The sequence below is a fragment of the Felis catus genome, chromosome F2 (assembly GCF_018350175.1).
Source record: "Felis catus isolate Fca126 chromosome F2, F.catus_Fca126_mat1.0, whole genome shotgun sequence".
NCBI classification, from domain to species: Eukaryota; Metazoa; Chordata; class Mammalia; order Carnivora; family Felidae; genus Felis; species Felis catus.
In genome coordinates this window covers 27,891,902-27,917,406 of record NC_058385.1, presented here as the reverse complement: position 1 = coordinate 27,917,406, position 25,505 = coordinate 27,891,902, and the positions used below count along the sequence as shown (strand labels likewise).

At 36.4% G+C, this 25,505-nt stretch overlaps 1 long non-coding RNA gene across 1 annotated transcript in view; it reads right to left on the bottom strand.

Moving 5' to 3' along the window:
- Positions 1–25,505, bottom strand: part of LOC123383048 — a 192,983-nt gene that overhangs the window by 23,132 nt on the left and 144,346 nt on the right. The window contains exon 4 of the long non-coding RNA XR_006592305.1: positions 1,455–1,548. This is a non-coding gene — a long non-coding RNA (uncharacterized LOC123383048). The remainder of the gene's footprint in view (positions 1–1,454; positions 1,549–25,505) is intronic.

Here is a 25,505-nt window from a genome sequence, read left to right as displayed (position 1 = left end):
CAAGTGGGGGAAGGGCAGAAAGAGAGGGAGACCCAGAATCCAAGGCAGGCTCCAGGCTCTGAGCTGTCAGCACAGAGCACAGGGCGGTGCTTGAACTCACCAACTGTGAGATCATGACCTGAGCCGAAGTCAGAATCTTAACCGACTGAGCCACCCGGGTGACCCTGCAATGAATTAAGTTTAAAAAATACAAACATCCAAGTGTAAAAAATAAAATGGACAAACGAATTGAGTGGGAATCTGCAAAAGGTGAAAGCAGGAATGACCAATAAACATTTGGTAATATATTTAGTCTCATTAGAATTGTGAAAATGCAAATTAAACCTGCAATATGATAAGTTGTCTTATCCCACCTACTGTGGGGCAACAACTCTCAGACAGATTTGCTAGGTATGTTAACTACCATAATACCTTTGAAAAACAAATGCATAATATCAATTAAGGTTAAATGCACATGTCCCAAGATCCAGCATTTCTCCTACTGGGTAAATACACCCTCAAGAAATCTTGCATGTGCACACCAAGAGACATGGACAAGAACAATTAGAGAAGCACCACTTATAATAGTAAATGTCTAATAGAAAAAATAAATAACTTACAGTAAATCCATCCAAAGGAGTGCTTTAGAAGTGGGAATGAAACAAGACTCTATACAAAACAATGCTATGAAAGGACAAATATATTTTGAATTATAAAAGTGAGCAATAGAAGAACATATATGGTAAGACTCCTATTATACAAACTTTAAAAACATGTGCATACTTGGTAAAATGATAAAGAAAATCGAGAGAATGATAAGCCCCAAACTTGGTATATTTGTTATTTCTGAAGAAGGAGAGAGAATAGAATAAGTATAAGACAGAGAAGCTTCAGATAACAATAATTGTTTTATTTCTTATGCTTTCATAAGAAAAGTGGCGGTGGTTTCACAGGTGTTTGTTATATTTTTTATATCAGTACATAGAACATAAACTCTTTTTCAACATACTCAAAATTAAGTAAAAGCCAGACAAAGAAAGGAAAAGATATTAACATCTGTGTCTGTTTTGTTCACAACTCACTCTGACAAGCATTTTGTGAAAATGTCTATGAAAGACAAAACAGTAAATTGGATTCCAAAAACCAAGCATTTTGTGAAAATGTCTATGAAAGACAAAACAGTAAATTGGATTCCAAAAACCAAGCATTCCACTTATTACTTTATGTGTGTTTTACAAGTTTCATATATTGGTTAGAAACAAAATAATAAAAAATATCCGAGTTTCTCTTCCTACTGTGTCATGAGTGAAAGGTGATTGGTAAGGTGTTGCTCTTTTTATGACTAGAAGAAACAAAGCCGTATTACATTGTGCTTCCAACTTTACAGGTTGCCAATAGGTTTCATTTTAATTAGAAGATTTGTAGAAAAATAAAGTAACCAAAAAGTATTACAAACTATGGAGTGACATAAATACCTTGGATCCTTTGAAGTGTGCTCACAGTTCTATTGTGCTTTGACAAATTTTTCTCTCTTTGCTACTTTTTATAGAATGTATTCATTTCTCTACCCTGCAAGAAAAACAAGACCTAATTACATATAGTATACTAAATAAAGAAAAAAATTTTCACCCAGCTGTGTGATCTTAGGCAAAAATCATTATTCGCCATAGGTTTCAATTTCTTTTTTTGTAAGATCAGAATGGTGGATGTCATCTCCAAAATTCTTTGCTACGAAGATAATCCACAGAGATGGAAAATCTTGCAAAGATGCACCCTTGTCTGCAATTACAACTGTGTAAGCTGTACTCTGACAGGCTATGTAAATCAGCAAATGAGTTTTAGTAGTGTTTGCTGCATTGCAGCAGTTTGGAGTGAACAATATGATACCTTTTACAGACATGACTGGGAACATGAAGGATCACTGGGCTTCTTGTTCCCATGGAACTATAACCTCAATTAAAATTCTCTTCTCTTCTCTATGAAACTGTGCACAAGAGTCCAAAAATCAAGAATGATACTGAGAAACCTGCTGGGCTTCGTAATAGCTCATGCTCTTTTTCTGCCCTGATTTAATTTGGCTTTTGGTAATCAGAGATGCTCAATCATAACCCCTTCTGGAGTATTTCCAAATTATATATTTGGAAACTCCACCCAGGGCCACTGAATCAAAATTTCCCAGGGTGTGGCCCCGGCACATGGATTGTTTTAGATGGTCCATGGGTGGAAACACTGATTTAATGAAATTCAGCTCCCAGACATGATCTGCACTGGACAAAAAGAAGACAGTAAGATCCAGCCTTTTTGTTTTTAAAGAAAAGGTTAATACCTTCAAAGAGAAGCCCACAACTAACTGCTGTTATTTGTTGGAAATTTTTTATACTAACTTCAAAATAAAAGTGTCTATGATACAAAGTGGAACTTCAGTTCAGAGAACAACTTGCCCAACTATGCAGCAGGCCTCAATGCAGCCTATGTATTACAAATAATTTTTTAAGGAAAAAGATGAACAATTAGTGAAATTCAAATTCAAAGTAGGGTGCCTTCTATTTCCTCTATAATAAGAAGAACTAAGACATATTGGATACTTATCTAGGTGTAGACATTGTGCTAGGAACTTTCAATATATTCTTTCTAATCATCATCACAAGTTAATTCCCCATAAAAAATGAAGAAATGGAAGCTAACAGAAGATAAAATACTTTTCCAATGTCTTGAAACTAATAACTAGCCAAGTCAATATGCTTAAAACTAGGTCTCATAACTGTAAATTTTGTTGGATATAATACCAATGCTGGCATTCACTATTTCTTGGAATTATTTGGACAGAAGGAAAAAATATGTTTTCATGGTGCTACATTCTCTGCTGCAGATACAGATACTGTTGGTGTTACAGAAAGTGTGCAGGGGAAATGCTTTCATTCTGTAGCCATCCCAAGAATGAGAAGAAAGTTCTGGTAAACAAAGTGCATAGAGAGCCTTCCTATTTCTCCTGTGCTGCATGTGGAGCTGGGACTCTAAGCCAATCTGGCTTTCCTGAAAGTGCTATTTAGACGTTGGGGTGGATGGGACTTGCCCACAAACATGGGCAAGTAACAGTGAGAATCAACTATGGGACTTTAAGCACAAGTCTGGGTGGGCAGGATCAGGATCTGGAGAGTGGACAGTAGGAAGTCTTTTATTGAAAAGGATAAGTCCAGGAAAGTCTTAGAGGGAGATGTGTTACCATAGTGGGGCCCATTTGTACAGAAGGGAAGAATAAATTCTCCTTCTTTTCTATGAGGTCTTTTCAATCATTGTACCAAAAAGGAAAAAAAAAAACATTATTTATGTGTGCTAAGAAAATTAAATGCATAGCATAACTACATAAAACCTGCTTCTATACATTTATTCAAGCCCCTTCATCAAAACAGTCAGCCATCACCAGCATCCATTGATTTATAAGTTAAATGTTTCTTTTTTTTAATTTTTTTTTCAACGTTTATTTATTTTTGGGACAAAGAGAGACAGAGCCTGAACGGGCGAGGGGCAGAGAGAGAGGGAGACACAGAATCGGAAACAGGCTCCAGGCTCTGAGCCATCAGCCCAGAGCCCCACGCGGGGCTCGAACTCACAGACCGCAAGATCTTGACCTGGCTGAAGTCGGACGCTTAACCGACTGCGCCACCCAGGCGCCCCTAAATGTTTCTTTTTTTTAAAGTTTATTTATTTTTAAGAGAGAGAGAGACAGAGTGCAGGGGGTGGGGGGGGGGGCAGAGAGAGACACACAAACAGAATATAAAGCAGGGTCCAGGCTCTGAGCTATCAGCACCGAGCCCGATGTCAGGCTCTAACTCATGAACCACAAGATCATGACCTGAGTTGACTTCTGACACTTAACCGACTGAGCCACCCAGGCACCCCAAGGTAAATGTTTCTATGCCAATGTGTCCTTCTACTGAAGACTTAAAAATATTTTGTATAGATTTATTCCTATTCTCATAACAAACTACAGTTCAGCCTGACTGACTCACTACTATTATTCCATGAACCACTTTAAGGTTCCTAATATATATGGGTGGAACAATAGATCATAGGCTTTTAGAAATGAAAAGGATGGACATAAACCTCAATTTATAGACCAGGAAACTCAACTGGGAGAATGAGTGACTTCCTGTTGGTTCCAATAGATTTTGGTGGCAGAACTGTGGTTAAGACTGATGACTCATTCTCTAGGGGTCTATTTTTCCAGAGGTTTCAATATGTGTTCCCCCGAGCTTAGAAATGAACTATGCAGGGACAAGCCCTTCACAAACTTGGTCTGGCTGCTGCTTCTGCTGAGGGTTGAATTTGTTAACAGCAGCCAACAATTGCAGATTCCCAAGGTGGCAGCTGCCTTCAGAGGTGGACATGTCACCTGGTGGTGTAAAGCAGATTAAATCAAGCTTCTTAGATGAGGACTGGGCAGCAATTTGTCCTTTCTAGCATAAACACTTTAGCCAATCTGATTTTGATTAGCATTCTCTATTTGTAATTCATGGAATAGCACCACCATATCCAAACTTACCACCATGTTTTATGCATTTTAGTGTTATAACACTGAAAGAAATATAGCATTGGAAAGATAGTGGGGTTTCCTGATTTTATCTTATACCCTCATTATCTGAAAGGACGAGGTTCAGATAACAGGGACAATAATGATTGAAAACCCAACTGCAGCATACTGAGAGTCAACATTCTTCAGAGCCGGGTGCTCTTCTGCAGGATATATTATCCTCTAGTAGCCTGACTCTATTATATGTTTATAATTACACTTGATGATGCTTAATAGTTTCCTATCTTGAGGATTCTAAGTTATACTGTTAAAGAGATTTTGTCTTGGTTTTTTTTCTTTATTATGGTAAAATATACATAGCATAAAATTCAACATTTAAATCTTTTTAAGTGCCCAGTTCAGTGGCATTAACACATTCACATTGTGCAATTATCACCACCTCCATCTCTGGCACTTTTTCATCTTCTCACATCACACTAGCTCTCAATTTTTCCCTCCCCTCAGCTCCTGAAAACCACTATTCTATTTTCTGTTTCTATTAATTTGACTGTTGTAGTTACCTCATATAAGTAGAATCATACAGAATTTGCCTATATCTTCAAGGTTCATCCATGTGGGCAGCATGGGTCAGAATTCCTTCCTTTTTCGGACTCAACAATATTTCATAGTATGTATATACCACATATTGTTTATCCACTCATCGGTGGATGAACATGTGGGTTGCTTCTATCTGTTAGCTACTGTGAGTAATACCACTAAGAACATGAGTGTACAAATATCTCTTTGAATCTCTGTTATCAATTCTTTCGGGTGTATGCCCAGGAGTGGAATTGCTGGACATTGGCAATTCTATTTTTTTTAAGTTTTTATTTAAATTTCAGTTAGGTAACATACAGTGTACTACTAGCTTCAGGCGTACAGTATAGTGGTTAAACACTTCCATACAACACCTGGTGTTTATAACAAGTGGACTACTTAATCCCCATCACCTATTTCACTCATCTCCTCACCCACCTCCCCTCTGGTAACTATCAGTTTATTCTCTATAGTTAAGAGTCTGTTTCCTGGTTTGCCTCTCTCTCTCCACTCCCCCACCCCCCACTCCGATCTTTCTTTCTCTTTCTTTCTTTTCCCTGATGCGCATTTGTTTTGTTTCTTAAATTCCACATATGAGTGAAATCATATGGTATTTGTCTTTCTCTGACGGACTTATTTCACATAGCATAATACTCTTTACCTCCATCTACGTCACTTAAAATGGAAAGATTTCATTCTTTTTGACGGCTAATATGCCATTGTACGCATATATCACATCTTCTCTATCCACTCATCAGTTGATGGACACTTGGGCTGTTTCCATAATTAGGCTATTGTAGATAATGCTGCTATAAACATCAGGGTGCATGTGCCCTTTCGAATTAGTATTCTTTGGGTAAATACCTAGTAGTGCAATTACTGAATCATAGGATAGTTTTATATTTGACTTAATTTTTTTTTAATGTTTATGTTTGATAGACAGAGAGAGAGAGAGAGAGCATGAGAGGAAGAAGGGCGGGGAGGGAGGGTGGGCAGAGGATCCAAAGCAGGCTCCATGCTGACAGCAGTGAGCCCAATGTGGGGCTCAAAGTCACAAACGGTGAGATTATGACCTGAGCTGAAGTCAGATGCTCAGCCAACTGAGCCACCAAGATGCCCATATATTTTTTTGCTTTTTTGAGGAAACTTCATACTGTTTTCCAGAGTGGCTGCATCAGTTTGCATTCCCAGTAACAGTGCAGGAAGATCTCCCTTTCTCCACATCTTCACCAACCCATGTTGTTTCTTGTGTTGTTGATTTTAGTCATTCTGACAATTGTGAGGTGGTATCTCACTCTGATGAGTGACATTGAGCATCTTTTCATGTGTCTATTGGCCACCTGTATGTGTTCTTTGGGAAAATGTCTGTGTCTTCTGCACATATTTTAATTTAATTTTTCATTTTTGGGGTGTTGAGTTAGAACTACTTCCCATAGAAGCTGCACCAAGTTACATTCCCACCAGGAGTGCACAAGGGTCCAATTTCTCCTCACCTACATCTTCACCTACACTTGCTATTTTCTGGATTTTGTTTGATAAGAGCTATCCTACATAGGTGTGAACTGGTATCTCATTGTGGTTTTGATTTGCATTTCCCTAATGATTAGTGATGTTGAGCATCTTCTCATGTGCATTTTGGCCATTTGTATTTCTTCCTTGGAAAAATGTCTATTCAAGTTTTTGCCCATTTGTGTTGGATAGTTTTATTTTGTTTTTTTAAATTGATGAAACGTAAGAGTTCTTTATATGTTATATATGTGTGTGTGTGTGTGTGTGTGTGTGTGTGTGTGTGATGTTAATCCCCTATCAGACTTATAATTTGCAAATATTTTCTCCCATTCTATGCATTGTATCTTCACTCTGTTAATAGTGTCCTTTGATTCACACAATTTTGCAATTTTGATGTAGCCCAATTTATCTATTTTTATTGTTGTTGGTGGCATTGTTGCCTTCATTTCATATCCAGGAAATAACTGCCAAATCCAGTGTCATGAAATTTTGGCCTATGTTTTCTTCTAAGAGTTTTGTGATTTTAACTCTTATGGTTAGCTCTTTGATCCATTTTCAGCTAACTTTCCATATGGTGTAAGGTAAGGGTTCAGCTTTGTTGTTTTGCATGTGAATATCCAGCTTCTCCAAGACCATTTACTAAATACTGTCCTTTCCCTATTGCATATCCTTGTTGATATCCTTGTTGAAAATCATTTGACTATATCTGTGAGAGTTTTATCTCCTAATTCTCTGTTCTATTCTACTGGTGTGTATTTTCTGCCTTTATGTCTGTAACATACTGTTTTGATCATGGTAGCTTTGTAGTAAGTTTTAAAATTGGGGTATGTGAGACTTCCAACTTTGTTTCTCTTTTTCAAGATTATTTTGGTTATATGGGGTCTCTTGAGATCCCATATGCATTTTAGAATGGATTTTCTGTGCCTGGAAAAAAACATCATTAATATTTTGATAAGAATTGCATTGAATCTGAATTGCTTTGAATTGCCTTCTTAACAATATTAAATTTTCTGATCCCTCAACATGAGATGTGTTTCCATTTATTGATGTCTTCCTTAATTTCCTTCAGCAATATTTTGTAGTTTTCAAGTCTTTTTCCTTCCTGAATGAATTTTATTCCTAAGTATTTCATTCTTTTTGGTGCTATTTTATACTTAGAAGATTTTATACTTATAAGATCATATCATCTGTGAGCAGAGATAATTTCACTTCGTCCTTTCTGAAGTAAAGGAAGTGCCTTTTATATCTTTTTCTTGCCTAATTGTTCTGGGTGGGACTTCTGATACTATGTTAAGTATAAGTGGTGAAAATGGGTATTCTTATCTTGTTCCTGTCATAGAGAAAAGCTTTAAATCTTTCACCATTGAGTGTATCAGCTATAGGTTTTTAAAATCTATGGACTTCATTATATTGAGGTAGTTTCCTTTGTTATGGAGATTTAAAAATCCAAGGGAGGAACAATTTCTACGGAATACTTGATTCTTTTTTGGTTTCACTTAATTGAAATATGAGTAGTACCTGGTCATGTCCAATATATGATTAAGAGAGCTAGTATAAATTGTGTTGTCTATGGAAACTAAGCCTGATCTTCAAGAATGGAGCAGGAAAGCATAAAAGGGAGATTTTGGTCCCCAGCACACCTCTTCTATTGCCTTAATTAGGGGAAAAGTTTGACCAAAGACTGTTGCAATTTTATACATGAAGGACCAATAAAGGTGTCGGTAGGTTCTTCGGGAATGAAACATTGGATCCCCTCACAAGACAAAGGACTTCAATCAATCAAGATGCTACCCTAAGTCAAAGGGAAAATGAGTAAATATTGTAATGAAAACAGTCATAAATAAGCCAGCAATAACTACTGGGACAACTGTAGCCTCACCTGTATTTCTTAGCTTGTTCTATTTAGTTTGTCTCTGCTCTTTAGTCATCCTATGTTATCTGTGTATTGACAGTGTAGTGACAGTGTTAAGTTTCCATTTAGTTTATAATTTAGAGCTTATCAAGATGACATCTTGCCCAGATTGGGAAGCAAGGATATTCCTGGGTAGACCTGGACTTGCAGAGCAGGTTTAGAGACCATAATCCCTGTGAATGGTACTGGGTGCAAAGTGGATAAGTTCTCGTTTGAGAACAGAGCATGACTACAGCTGTATTCAGGATTGTGGCATAACAGCATATAGAGTGGAATTTTTCCCACTACATGAGAATTGATGACTGAGCCCAAAGCTGAGGAGAATGATGCATTAAGTATTCCGTATTATAAAAAAATAATTGAGTGCTGCTCTTCCATTGGAAATTCTCAACAGAGAGCAGAACTAACAAGGGCATCTTCAACCATCATCCCAATCTCTCCTCACCACCCCTTCCCTGCAAACTACCACCACAATTCTATATAATACTGAGCAAAGGAGAGAAGGAGAAAGTAAGAGTTATATGGTGAGACTCTTCCTTAAGCAAAATGCATGTCGGGAGGAGAGGTAGAGATCCAAGAGAAAGAACCTTGACAAATATAAGTGAGGAAAACTCAGATTATATTTAGGTTACATTCCATTAAATTAATTTAACCATTCAAGAAACATTTATTGAGACTTTACTATGGCACAGTGCTAATTCTTAAGAATAACAATGAAAAACATAGGAACTTAGACAATGGAGAGACAAACCAATGCACAGCATGATAAAGGGCATGGACAAGGCAGTGGGAAGTACAGAGGAAGAGGACCTAACACCCATCTTCCTGGATCAGGGCAGATAAGACTTCCTGGAGATGTTACTCAAATATACCTTGAAAAGCAAAAGCTGAATTATCAGACAAAAAGGTAGAAATAACCATTGTAGGAATAAAGAAAAGAGATGGAGGAAAGTTTGTGTGTTTGGGCAGCCTCTTCTTTGTAATTACAGACTTTGAATTTTGTTCTGAAAAGAAATTCCTGACAGATTAAAGCAGAGGAACAACATGGTGATGTATGCCTTTCAGCTAGATCACTCTAGCAGCACTTTTGAATATGGAATTAAGGAAGGGTTCACTGAAAGGAAGGAAATCAATTAAGAAGATAAATCAATGATCAAGGCAGTAAGTGATGAAGAACTGAACTCATGTGGTAGCTGACCTTGAGGCTGACTTGGAGGAGGGGAACTAGTGCGACAGGTATTAAGGAAACATCCTTGAAAAGTTTTGGGTTGGGGAAAAGGGCAGAGAGGAATAATTCTATAATAGCCCTAATTTTCTTTAGATCGGAAGCTTCTCTTCAGTATCTGACAGCTATTAACAGTAAAGGATTTCCTATCACTTCTTGTTCAGAGGCAGAGATATTAATTTTGTTGTGGCATTATCATAGTGCGGTGGGAGAGACACGGGTTTTGGAGCGACACTTGTCTATAAATCTTACTCCAAAATAGACCGGCTGGTGACACTGCTCAAGCTCGTCAACCTCCTCAAACTTCAGTTCTCTTATGCATAAAATGGAAATAATGTTTACCACAGAGAGTCACTGGAAAGATAAAATAAGATAATCCATAAAATAATTGGTATACAATCCATCTGGCACATATTAGTTCTCGCAAAATGTTAGCTTTGTCCTATGATTTTTTTCTTGTTATTAATAGCAATGTGTAGGACAATGAAATGGGCATTAGATGTTATCTAAATGTGTTTTTTGAAAATATCAGAGATAGATATGGGATATTATGCTTACTTTATATTTTTTCCAATGCTCCACTTAATTTCCCCCGTCAGATACTGTTGTTTTAACCATTGGAGACATTCATTAATTCTGTCATAGTTTATTATGCAGACTCATAATTTTGTGGGTATGTCTTTCTCGCTCTATAGAGTATTAAGTCCTTGAAGGACTGTGAATAAATAACATTCCCATTATAGAACTTTTATTGTGCATTTTAAATTTGATCTGAAGACATCAAGTGCACAGAATTTGGTAGATACTGATGTAATCTTCTTTCTTGTTTTGCAGCGCAATCTCATCTTCTCAGGTTTTGTAGAACAATGTTATATTTCCTGTAGCCACACCCCCTCTTTGTTTATATCCCAAGCCCCCAGTCCAATCCAGCCCCCGTTTCTGTAAGCACCCACTCTCTTGCATCACAAATGTGTCTTTCCAATCCACTGTCTAAACAACTGTGTGTGTGTGTATGTGTGTGTGTGTGTGTGTGTCCTCAAACAACCCACAGTATTGTCTGACATATGCATTTTCAATCTTGCTTTTCATTCTGCTTCCTAAGTCTTTCATACGATTTTATGTTTTCGAACATACTATTTGATCCATATTTCTTTATGGAAATTGAATTCATTGCTTCTGACTGATGTATGATAAACCAATATAAGTAGATATTGCATTTTATGTACTTTTTCTCTGATTGGTAGACATTTATGTTTTTCCTTTGCTATTTCATGCAGCATTGTCACAAATATCTTTGTACACATTTTATTTAGTAAATCTCATACTAAAGTAGTAACAGAAACAATTATTTATTTAAGTATCTATCAAAGACAGGCTGGAAGGTTTTGTTTTTTCTGCTAATGATTTTTACTAAACTCATGAAACCGAATAATCAGCTGGCTAGAAAAGCAAGGGAACTTATGAACTTTATCCACAAGAAACAGAACCTCAGTGGAGAAATATGTCACAGGGAGCTATATCTCCTTTGATAATCAGTTTTCCCTGAAATGCGAAAGGTTGATCTTTCTTTTTCTTTAAAGGAGCACTTCCCACATAAGAGCTTCACAAAGATAGAAGTAGAGGTAGCAGAGGCTTTATTATTTTTTGCAATTATTAAACTTACCCATTTATTTAAGATAATATTTTATTAGTGTCTGTCTCCCCCGGTTGACCATGAGCTCTGTGAGGACCCAGACTGGGTGTTGTACTCCCAGTACCCAGCACGTACTCAGTAGCTATGCGCTGAATTAACAAAATACAAATAAATGCAGAACCAGGGCAAACAACCAGGTTTCTCCATTTCTCACTACAGTTTTACCTCAATAGGCCAGGCATAAAAGAGCTCTTGGGACCCCCCTTCTCAGAGAAATCATCAACGATCCCACCCCAAGTTAGGTGGGGAGACAGGACAAATTCTCTACAACAGTAAACGTTTCGTGTTTTAATGAGATAGGAACAAAGCACTCTTTTTTATTTCTCTGTCCCTGGAGGCTCAGATCACAGCTTCAGGTTGGGATTAAAAAGTGGGGGAGGGGGATAAATGGGAATGGGGCTGAGGGGCCAGGGCTGAGGCCAGAAGAGAAAGCAGAGATTCTGCTATGCCCCCACCCCAGCCCTGAGCTGAGCCAGAAATCCAAGTCCTTGTAGCCTCCAGCAGCCAACAAAGTGAACAAACACCACGTGTGTGGTCCTTATCTGCAAATCAGTGTCATAATGCACCCAAACTACCCATGCAAGACTGTACTGGGCCCTAAGTGCCGGTACCAAAGATTTTAGAATTACACTGTCTAGGGCTGCTTGGGTGACTCAGTCAATTAAGCATCTAACTCTTGGTTTTGGCTCAGGTCATGATCTCATGGTTCCTGGGATGGAGCCCTGCATCTGGCTCAGTGCTCCTGCTTGGGATTCTCTCTCACTCTCTGTCTCTGCCCCTGCCCCCTACTCATGCACTCTAAATAAATAAATAAATAAATAAACAAACAAACAAACTTAAATAAAAATAATTATGCTCTCCAATAATCAGAAGCCCCACAGGAATACTGAACACTTGAAATACAGGTATTGCAACTGAGGAATGGGAACTTTATTTTATTTTATTTTATTTTATTTTATTTTATTTTAAAAGCTGACATTTGATTCAGTCATTGGAACATTCTGTATGTTTGGAAAAACCTGGGTATGTGGATCTACTTTTTCAACTTTAATTTAATTTTATCAAAATACAGATCAGGTATTTCCAATGAAATTGAGCTTCCAAAATTAGATCTGCTGTAAGTGTAACACACACACCAGACTGTAAAGAAAAAAGAATGTAGGGGATATCACCACTAATTTTGTGTATTTATCACATGATTATCATGTATAATCATGTTGAAATGATACTCTTTAAGATATTTTGGGTTAAATAAAATATATGATTAAATTTCATCTGTTTCATTTTACTTTTTTAAATACAACCAGGAAATTTTAAATTGTATATGTGACTCAAATTATATTTCCATTGGACATGCTGCTTTAGAAGATATATCATCAAGGAACGCCTAGATGGCTCAGTCGGTTAAGCATTGACTTCAGCTCAGGTCATGATCTCACGGTTTGTGAGTTTGAGCCCCGTGTGGGACTCTGTGCTGACAGCTCAGAGCCTGGAGCCTGTTTCAGATTCTGTGTCTCCCTCTCTCTCTGCCCCTCACCCTCTGTCTCTGTCTCTCTCTCAAAAATAAACATTTTTTTAAAAACTTAAGGAAGATATATCATCAAAATAGCAAATTTTGCTGGTGACAAATGAAGGTTCAGAGAGTTTAAGGGACTTTTCGAAGATAACACAGCTGGTCAGAGTCAGGATTAAGTGCAAGAGCTTATGACTTCCAGTCCAGTTTTAGAAAAATATCTTGATGGCCAGCTGGCAAATGCTGTGCTATATCTAAGAGGATAAGAAAATTTCAGCAAGAAACCTCCAATGATGCTGCTGTATCTTTTACTTTTTTAAACATCAAAAGATTAATTCGTAAAAGAAACATCCATTTTATGTTTTATTTATGTTTAATTTTAATTTCAAATGGATAAAGTCCTATACCAATTTGTAATTACATGAATTTTGGCTAGCTCAACTGATTTGTAAATGTTTTATTTGCCTTGATGGTAACAAGTCTTTTTTTTTTAATTAACTTTAATTCTTTCTTCCTTTTACCTAGAAATTCCACAACTGCAATTGCTTCATGTTGGCTGCATGTTATTGCTATTATATAACAGCTTTAGATGGAAGAGTGATATACTGAAAAATATATCACACTCTTCATAATGTCCAGAATGACTCAGACCACATAAAAATGACCAAGCTTTGCATTTCTCAGATGCAGTAAAAATATATACCTTCCCGAAATGTTCAGAGTTCCACTCTAGGTAACATCAAATTGGCCACAAGATTACATACAGAAACGCTCTATTAGTTTTCTAATTTGCAAGGTTTCTTTAATCTTCCATTTTATTATTTCTCTTTCCTGCTCTCCACCTACCAAAGAAAATATAGTTGAAACTACACTCCAAGGCTGCTGAGCGTAGCAATTAGGAAAGCTCAATACTGGAAAATGTTTTACTAATGCTTACACCTAAGGAAGAAAACAAGAAAGGTGAGGAGGGACTGAAGATTCTCTACAGAGAGGCTTTCTGTGAAAAAAGCTGAGTGACAACAGGTTCAGATTTCTGGATAAAATCCTGGCTTACAGTGTCAATAGTTCTGAAATTAATGTATAATTTTTCAGAAGACAATTTCGCCCATACGAAACATTCTGTTAGAGGTCGAGTTGGTAACTTACACAGGTTGTTGTACAGTGACATCTATAAATGCTTCCCCCTGACATAGTAGGTGTGGCAGGGACAGTTAACGGTCGCTGAATGAATGTCCAGTTATTTTCCCACATTTCCCAAGCTCCTTGTACTTAGTGCGGTCAGATGACTGGCTCTGTCCAATGGGCTATGAGAAAAATGAATCTGTGTTCGTTCCAGGCCGCGTCGTGTAATAACTGGGAAGTGACAGTAATGGTCTGCGTTGACGTACATTCCCTTAGCTCAGCTGGAACAATGTTTTGAAGAATTGCCTTTTTTGTATGCTTCTGAGTTAGAGTTGTCCCATGATTTAGAAGCCAGAAGTAAAGATTTGGAAAGATTTGGTGGGAACTACATAGCCCTGGCTTGCAAATTCCCTCGCAAGCTACAACTTGCCCACCCGTGCCAGTGCTTAAGGTCGGATTTTTTGTGACTTTTTTCGATTTTCCAAGTCCACCTTTCAGACACTTACTTCCCCACCTCCACCCACAGTCTCCCATAAATATGTAAGGACTCATTCCTCTGAAAGTCCCCTATTCCACAATAGTCAAGAAATGGATTCCTGCCTAATACAGTAATTCTTTAACTCCGCTCGCTCGTGCCCTGCCTTAGTCACTGTGGAGGCTTCATGTTGAAATGATACAGCAGGATCACAGCAGCCTAGGTTGCTGAGTAACTGCTCAAGAATAGTTTCTCTTGAGTGTTGATGAGTCTAACCAACATTTTCCCGTACAACAAATTACCTTTTTGATCAGAAAAGGCACTACAAATTTGGAGTTTATTATCATAGCATTGCCTAGACTAGCTTAAGAATTATAGTCCAGGGTATGACTGGATTAGAACACAACTAACATATAATGCAACACCCTATCCAGTAGCGTAGAACATTTTTGTTTCTCATTAATTTAAATTACTAATCTGAGTTGAGAAAAATGAAAAGCCTTGGACATTAAGCAAACTAGACATATTTCAAAGGTACTGTAGTCTTTGTAAGTTATGTGCATACAGATGTAACCCATGAACCACATTTTCCAGGAGACTGGCCAGAGGACAAACTACGGGAGGGAAAAAACTATGGCTCGCTCATTGTCACTTCTGAAACACCCAGCATCTTATAAATAACCACACAGTAAAAGGACATGGCAGAGAAATATTCTCCATGAATACAAATGAAAACATGTAATAAAGTATTAGAAAATCATATCCAGGATTATATTAAAAGGATAATATGTCACAACTAGGTGGAGTTTATCCCAGGGTGCAAAATTGTTTCAATATTCAAAAATCAAGCGATGTAATTGACTATGTGAATGTACTAAAACAGAAAAAAAAAGGCAGGATCATCTCAATAGATTTGGGAAAAGCTTGTGAAAAAATTCAATATCCATTCATGATTAGGAAAAAAAAACCCACTCATCAAACTAGGAATAGAAGAGGACTTCTTTAACATATTAAGTACATGAAAAGATGCTCAACATCATTACTTATTAATCAAGTGCAAATTAAAAACATAATTAGATACCATTACACATCTATTAGAATACGTAAAATTGAACAATAACAAAAAAGTAATGTGTTGACAAGGATGGAAAGGAACCGAAATCCTCACACATTGTTGTGGGAATGCAAAATGGTACAATCTCTTTGGACCATATTTTGGCAGTGTTTTATGTTAAGCATACACTTATCATATGACCTAGAAATCCTATGCTCAACAGTAATAAAAACATATGCTTGCACGAAAGACTTCATATGGATATTTATAGCAATTTTATTCATTATCTCCAGAATCTGGAAACAACTTAAATGTCCTACAGATGGTAAATGGATGAACTGCTGTACATCTATACAATGAAATACTATTCATCAATAAAACCAAATGAACTATTGCTACATACTGCAACATGGATGTATTATGCTAAGTGGAAAAAGCCCGATTCCACAGAATACGTAATGTGCAATTTCATTAATATAACATTCTAAAAAAGGAAAAATTTAAGAATGGAGAATAAATCAGTTTGTTAGGGGTTAAGCCTAGAGAAGATGGTTGTCTACAAAGGGAGAACGGCATGAAGGAATTTTGGTGGGGGAGGTGGGGTGGAAATGTTCTATATTTTTGATATGGATGAGGTTCTACACAATTATCAAATTTCAGAACTAAACAGCAAAAAAATTACTATATAATATAAAAGATAAATTTTAAAGTATTATTCAAAGGCATTTTAATAGGGCAGAATATTAATATTTGACAAGTCTGGGTGATAACCAAATAGACCTTAATTAAACTCTTCTCCATAGCCTCCAAATAAAAAACTAAATTTTCCTGTTAGAAGTCAGAACAGTGGTCACTGGGAGGACTAACGAATGGGTCTTTGGGGGTGCTGACTTTGCATGCATGCCTTATGAAAATTAATTGAGCTGCACAATTGTGATCTGCACATTTTTCTCCATATTTGACGTACTTCAATAAAAACTTTATGCAAAGTAAAAATGAGAATGACAGTATTTTGTGTCATTTTTAACTAAATGGTTTTTTAGCTGTAGGAAGTATAACTATTTAATCATCAAGTTTAACTATGTTTATAACACATAATACATGTGACCTGGGACAAATAATATAATCATTCTTGCCAAGTTTAATAATTGGACTAGTGCCTGTTTAAACTCCTTCCCATTCCAAATATGAATGATTATAAATTCATCTCTAATTTAGTACACCCTTAGTAGCTAGTTTCTTTTAGCTTTGAAATTTCACCAGCAAGAATTATGGGAGAAGAAAAAAGTATGTTTTGATTTCTTATTGAAAAATATTTTAACTGACTAAACCTTATATATATATATTTTTTAATTTCATGTTTTTGATTTAACTTGCCCTTTTTATTTTTTTTATTCCTGCAGTTTTTCATGCTAGGAATTGTGAAACTGCATTAACAAATTCCTTAGAAATAATACTTATTTTTTTTTGTTTGTTTTTGTAAACAGCACACAAGATTCTGGACAGTTTTAGAAGTATCTTGTTCTCCTTGTTGTGGATGTCAATGGTGGCTGAGAGGATAAATATTTCTCTTAGGTACCTACTGCTTCAGGATAGACTGAGGCATGAAGGAAATGGGTGTAGAGGAAGAAGCAAATGATAAAAAAAAATTGCAGAACCTTTTATGGACTACTTCAAATTGAACAAAAAAGATTCTATACATAATTGAAAAGGTGGCATCCTTCAATGCTTGAGAGTTCATGAGAACTAGCAGGATCGTGCTGAATGTAGCTGGCGGCCTTGTGTAACTCTTCAAATGTTATTGAGGTCAATGTTTTCATGATTCCCTTACTCATATACTATGAAGGGGACAGTGTATGGAAGCACTATGGTATGAAAAGAACTTGGGCTCCAAGGTCAAGTTGGAGATCTGAATCAGGCTCCACTACTTTGGAGCAAAGCAACAAGCTCCCCAGAGTCAGATGCCTCATGGAGAGAAAAATACCCGCACAACGACTTAAATGCTGCCAAAATGAAATCTAATTTGCATACAAGAGCACATCTGACTCACAGTACTCGATAAATACTAATTTATTTCTTCTGCTCCTTTCCTGAAATAAGCAGATTGCAGTTCTAGAGAAAATGTTGGCTAATATTGATACTTTTCCAATTTGCTTTGAAAAATAAATTGAAGATAAGTCGATTCAAATAGATGTCACTCACCAGGGATATTTTAAAATTTCAAGGAAAAACTGAGAGCCTAAAGTGTTTCACCATGAACAGAAACCCACATTAAAAAGGCTAAAGGAAGAACCTATGAGGTTACAAATTGATCAATCTTATATCTCAAATCCACCAAAAACAATCAGAGAAGGACTTTTAAGAAGTATTGGCATTATCATCTCATGTACTTAAAACAAGTCTCATACACATATATACACATACATCCTAAGGAATAGACACTTTTAAAGTCACTTTTTCCTTAAAGTGACTTTAAAGACATGCATAGGAAGACATGCATGAGAATAACAACTGCAGTTATCTCTAGAAAGTGGGATATTACCTCTAATATCTAATTTTTTCCTTTTTTTATAATTAACCCCATTTAACAAATTTCATACACTGATTAATAATCAGAAATGACATTAAAATATCTTAGAAATAGATTTCCAATTTCAGCCTGCCTTTTCTTTTCTTTTTAAATGTTTATTTATTTATTCTGAGAGCGAACATGTGCATGAGCAGGGAAGGAGCAGAGAGAGAGGGAGGTTCCCAAGCAGGTTCCATGCTATCAGTGCACAGCCAGACTTGGGGCTCGAACTCACAAACTGTGAGATCATGATCTGAGCTGAAATCAAGTTAGATGCTTAAAAGGAGTCATTAAGGTGCCCCTCATCCTGGCTTTTCTGATTTTTATTCTTGATACCCGGTTCTGGCACGGGCTAAAAAAGTGGCCCTGGAAGAGAATGTGGAGAAAAAATACCGTTATTTCCTAAAGGATAGACAGACACTTGAAAGTCCCTTTTTCCTTAAAGTGATCCTTTCCTGCTTCAAATCATGTATCGAGAGGAAGATACGCACACTAGGATAGCAACCTTCCAGTTCCGTTATGATACAAAAGGCACACCAGTGTTGGAATGAAGTAAGAACAGACCCTGGAGCCCATCCAACAAAGATAGTGCAAAGAAACATGAGAGACCAACATGGGAAGTGCAGCTAGCTAGGCTTAGTGTTCAAAACACCATGTCAGCAAAACTCATAAACACAGCAGGTCCATTAAATTAGAAAGTGAGAACAACCAGTGATCGTTCAGCTTATTGACCCTGAGCCCTACATTTCCTGAGAGTATAAAGCCCTGGTATCTAAGAGAAAGTACAGCTGTGAATGCAAATACGCCGTGTAGCACAAGAGAGATTATAAAAGCTCAGAACTAGGCAAAGCAGAATATTCAACAGTAGAACCCACAGAAGTCATGATAACAATAGTAAATTACAAAGGAAGTGTTTATGAATTATGTATAGATTTAGCATTTACATTATACAGACAATTACAAAAGAAACAAGATTAATCCAATTCCACCACTCTGAAAAAATTGATTTCTTCCTTTCATTCCTTATGTGCATGTGCATGTGCATGTGCATGTGTGAAGAATTTTTTTTTATTTTCTTTTTTGTTGCCAAGGATTTTAAACCTCAGTGACTAAATGCAAGTGTTTCTGGTTTGTTTTCCACTTAGGATTGTTTGCTCATTCCTGGGCACTAGGTTTGCACAATGAGTGGAGTCACTCTACAGTTTCTTGTGTGTTTGATTTGGTGTTGGCTGGAGCCTAGAGGTGCCTGCCCTCCCCAAGACCGTGCTCCAGGCTGCATTTTTTAAAGGGGCTTTGCAGATCTTAGGTGGGATTATGGATGTAGCAGTTTCTTTCACATTTATATCTAAACACTGAGCTTATAACTTGCAGTCACCCAGCAAACTGGCTGTAGCTCTTACTGGGCATATACACAGGCCTGATATGAGTATTGGATAAGCTTGATCTTTTTAGGGGCAGACCAAGAATATTCTGCAAAACCAGATGGTAGTTGAGGTAGAGTGGAGGTCAGGAAGACTGCGTTCTGGTCTTTTCCCTCTCTGTGGAAGAAGAGGTTAGAATAGAAGAAATGAAAGCTCAGGCCAACCCCAAATGCTATGATTTCACTTTGACCTCCGGACCTAGACATGAGTAAGATGCAAGTACTTTTCATCCTACTGTTATGCCAAAACCTACTGTTAATCTGCTGAATTGGAATGGAATGACCATGGAAGGAATCAGGTGCCAATCTGTACTTACTCCTAGAAAAAAATAACAATGAAAATATAATGGGCTAAATGGGCAAGGGGCACTAAGGAATCTCCTCCTGAAATCATTTTTTGCACTATATGCTAACTAATTTGAATGTAAATTTTAAAAAATAAAAAAAAATTAAAGTAAATAAACATTAAAATCAAAAACCAAAAAAACAAAAAAAACCCACAAAAATAAATAAAACTCTTTTTAGATAAAAAAAAAAAGAAAATATAATGGAATACCAATATAACATTAGGTTTGGATTCTGTGAATCCAATCTTCTTTTAAAAAAACATGACACAGTTTGGCCATACATTGCTGTGATAATAATGATAAACTGCAAAAGGTAATCTAATAACATTAAACCATTTAAGAAAACAATTCAACCAAGAAATATAGAGTGTATATAATCCAACAGAAAATCTACAGAGTATTATATGACCAATTGTACTTACTAGTCCATGGGAAATTAACTTGAACTTTATAAACTGTATTGAGGGGCGCCTGGGTGGCTCAGTCGGTTACGTGTCCAACTCTTGGTTTCTGCTCAGGTCATGATCTCACGGTTTGTGAGTTTGAGCCCTATGTTGGGCTCTGCACTGACACTGCAGAGCCTGCTTGGGATTCTCTCTCTCTCTCTCTCTCTCTCTCTCTCTCTCTCTCTCTCTGCCCCTCCTGGTGCTCACGCTGTCTCTCAAAATAAATAAATAAAATTTAAGAAAAAAGATCCTCTCTCTCTCTGCCCCTCTCCTCATTCCCATGCATGCTCTCTCTCTGTCTCTAAAATAAAAAAATTGAGGGGCGCCTGGGTGGCTCAGTCAGTTAAGTGGCCGACTTCAGCTCAGGTCATGATCTCGCGGTCCATGAGTTCGAGCCCCGCGTCGGGCTCTGTGCTGACAGCTCAGAACCTGGAGCCTGTTTCAGATTCTGTGTCTCCCTCTCTCTCTGACCCTCCCCCGTTCATGCTCTGTCTCTCTCTGTCTCAAAAATAAAATAAAATGTTAAAAAAAATTAAAATAAAAAAATTGAAAAATAAACTATTGAATTTAAAATGAATCCCTGACTATTTTTTATTGAGGTATAATCGACATATGACATTGTATTCATTTTAAGTGTACATGACTTGATATGTGTATACATTATGAAATGACCACCACAATAAATCTAGTTAACATCCATCACCATATAACTACAAAACATTTTTTCTGATTATAAGAACTTTTAAAGATCTACTGTCTTAGCATCTTTCAAATATGCATTATGATATTATTAACTATAACTAATGTACTAATATTACACCCCTATGTACTAATGTACTAAATTTAGTACTAATGTACTAAATTACACCCCTATGGCAATCACTTTATAACTACGAATTTGTACCTTAGACCCCTTTCACCTATTTTGCCATCCCTCATTCCCTCCCTCCCACCTCAGACGACCATCAACCTGTTTTTTATATCCATGAGCTTGATTTTGTTTGGTCTTGGTTTAGTTTGTTTTTGTTTTTGTTTGTTTTACATTCTACACATCAGTGAAATCAGATGTTATTTATCTTTTTCTGAGTTATTTCATTTAGCATCATATCTCATGCTCCATTGTCACAGTGACAAGATTTCACTCTCTTTTATGGCCAAATAATATTCCACTGTATAAATGAACCACATTTACTTTATCCACTCATCCATCAGTGAACACTTAGGTTGTTTCCATGCCTTGGCTACTGTAAATAATGCTGCATTGAGCATGGGGATGTATATATCTTTCCAAATTAGTGTTTTCATCTCCTTCAGATAAATACCCAGAAATGAAATTGCTGGATCATATGGTAGTTCTATTTTTAATGTTTTGAGGAAACTCCACAATTAAAGGGGCACCTGGATGGCTCAGTTGGTTAAACATCCAACTCTTGATCTCAGTTCAGGTCATGATCTCACAGTTAGTGGGATAGAGTCCCACGTAGGTCTCTGTGTTGACAGTGCAGAGCCTGCTTGGGATTCTCTCCGTCTCTCTCCTCCCCCAACCCTGTTCACACTCTCTTTCTCTCTCTCTCTTTCTCTCTCTCTCAAAATAAATAAATAAACATTAAAGAAAAAAGAAATTAGTGGTGCCTGGGTGGTTCAGTCGGTTAAGCATCTGACTTCAGCTCAGGTCATGATCTCAGGGTCCATGAGTTTAAGCCCCACATTGGGCTCTGTGCTGACAGCTCAGAGCCTGAAACCTGCTTCAGATTCTGTGTCTCCTTCTCCCTCTGCCCCTCCCCTGCTTGTGCCCTGTCTCTCTCCATCTCTCAAAATTAATAAATGTTAAAAAGAACAAATTAAAAACCTTCTGTTGATATTCTCTGGTAGGATCATGGCATACCAGGAGTATATTAATGAAATATTATTTATTGTAAGAATAATACATACAGATTAAAAACATTAAAATATAAAACTTTAAAACATAAACTGTCTTCCTGACTCCTAGGCCCCATCCCCAAGGATTTAATAAATTTCATGAACCGTATATATAACATGATAAATAAACACACATGTATTTCCATTGTTTTAAACATTTTTATATACACTTATGCTATTCTTATATAAGTTCCCTTTTTACCTAACACTATTTTTTTTAGTTTTTATTTAAATTCCAGTCAGTTAACATACAGTGTAATATCAGTTTCAGGTGTGCAACATAGTGATTCAAAACTTCCATACAATACCTGGTGCTCATCAAAAGTTCATTCCTCAATCCTTGTCACTTATTTTTTTTAAGCTATTTATTTATTTGGGGGAAGGGCAGAAAGAGAGGGAGAGAGAGAATCCCAAGGAGGCTCCACACTGTCAAAGCAGAGCTGCATGTGGGACTCAATCCCAGAAATCGTGAAATCATGACCTGAGCCAAAACCAAGAGTTGAATGCTCAACGAACTGAGCCACCCAGGTGCCCCTTTGTCACCTATTTAACCCATCCTCCCATGCACCTTTCCTCTGGTAACTGTCATTGTTCTCTATAGTTAAGAGTCTGTCTCTTGATTTGTCTCTCTCTCTTTTTTCCCCTTTGCTCGTTTATTTTGTTTCTTAAATTCCACATATGTGTGAAATGATATGGTATTTGTCCTTCTCTGACTTATTTTTCTTAGCATAAAATACTCTCTATCTCTATCCATGTCATTGCAAATTGCAAGATTTCATTCTTTTTTATGGCCAAGTAATATTCTGTTATATATAACATATATATACATATACTATATACATATACTATATATATATATATATATATATATATATATATATAGCCATTCATCAGTCAATGGACATGTTGGAGGGGGCCATTTTAGCATTATCTACTGAAACTTAACATATACACATCCAACCATTCACCCAGAACTTGCAGAGATATAAGCATTTATCTTATATAAATATTCATACTTGTGTGCCAAGAGACATACATAGAAAAAGAATACTCGTTCCAACATTACTGTTAAAGATAAGTGGCTGTGACATGATGTGTACATGTTAAATTTCAGTAGATTATGCTAAACTTACCCCCCCCCAAAGAAGATGAACTATTTTACATTTTAAGGTAAGGGTGTTCCTATTTCCCTACACAGTTGAAACCCTTTAAAGTCAAAGAAAAAGAAGGGGAAACCATGTAAATATATAACACTCTGAATGACTTGCGTCAAGTGAACACAGACTTCTTTACCAAACTCTTCAATCATTAAATAAGAGTTAGCTCTGAAATCTGAGTCACAAAGATGTGAAAGCACATTGTGCTTCAAGCAACATATAACTAAACGTGGGGAGCTTGTCATCTTCAAAAAATGGCATTGTCAGAGAATAGAAATGAATTCAAAATGGATTTGAGGAAAAGAATATAGGAATAATGACTTTAAATGGCTTCAGAGAGAAACTGCGTTCTCCCCAATCTTTGAGGATGGACTCTGGGAAGATGAGTTTGACATTTTTTTAGTATATTCTTCCACAGGTCTGTAGAGAAAACAGAACATTGTCCTGCATGCCTGACATGATGTTTAGATCTTTAACATACTACATGCTTAATTCCCAAATCCAGAAGGATAACTGGCAAAATTTAAATGATTTCTAGTTTGTCAAAATAAGTAAAATAACATTAAAACATAACATTAAAATTCATACTGTTGACACGGCTAGCAAATGGAAAACATTTAAAAGTAATCCTTTACTGACTACTTTATTGCCTAATTCCTCACTTTTGTTTGGTTTTTCTGAAACAAGTATGATGGTTCTGAGACTGAAGAATCCCACTTTCCATAGCTGATGCCATAGCTGATGATTCATTGGAGATTACTTTCTTCCAAATTCTTCCCTCAGACACGAATCCTTTTAACTGGAGTGTGTCCTTTTCATTTTCTGGAGGTCAACTAGGCTAACCTCTTGTAACAAACTGTATCTTTTTACAGCTTCCTAGTTCCCTTTTCCCTCTAAAATGGAATGATTGGGCCTTCAAAAGCACATCCAAGAATAATTTTAGGGCCAAAACACAATTTTTTCCTAGGATTTGGAAGCTAATGCCACTAACCACTCAGCCTTAGTTAGTTCTTATAATAAAACAAGAAAATGAAATAAAAGGTTCACAGATTAGAAAGGAAAAAACTCCTAGAACTAAAAAGTGATTACAGCAAGTTTGCAGGATACAGGTTCAATTACAATAGTCAATTCTTTTCTTATATAACAGCAATGAACAAGTAGACTTTGAAATTAAACACATTACTATTTACATTAGCACCAAAAAAAAGAGAAATACTTAAGTACACATCTAACAAAATAGGTGTAATACCTATATGGAGAAACCTACAAAATCTGATGAAAGAAATCTAAGAACTAAATAGATGGAAAGATGTTTTGTGTTCATAGGTAGAAATGTTTAAAATGGTCATTTCAGTCCTCTCAACTTGATCTATACATTCAACACGATCCCAATCAAAATGCCAGCGAGTTATCTTATGGATATTGACAAACTAATTCTAAAGTTTATATGGAGAGACAAGACTCAGAACAGCCAATTCAGTATTGAAGAATGAAGTTGGACAACTGACAATACCCAGCTTCAATACTTACTATAAAGGTATATTACTATATATATAATAAGTAATACATATTCATATATATTGTTATATATTATAGTACTACATTATGTTATATTTATGTAATGTGGTAATATAAATTTATTTCTATATAGTATATGTATATAAAGGTATATTACTGAACTTTCATAATGTGATTTTGTAAAAAAATGTTCAATGGAACAGAATGGAGAACCCAGAAATGGACCCACACAAATATAGTCTGCTGATCTTTGATCAGTCTGCTGATCTTACATTTCTTACAGAAATTAAATCCAAATAGATGTTAGACCTAAATATAAAATGTAAAAGTATAAACCTCCTAGAAGATAACATAGGGAAAATATCTAGATAACCTTGAATGTGGTGATAACTTTTTAAATAAAACACCAAAGGCACAATCCATGAAAGATAGAATTGATGAGCTGGACTTCATTAAAATTAAAAACTTCTGCTCTGTGAAAGACAATGTCAAGAGAATGAGAAGACAAGCTACAGACTGAGAGAAAATATTTGCAAAAG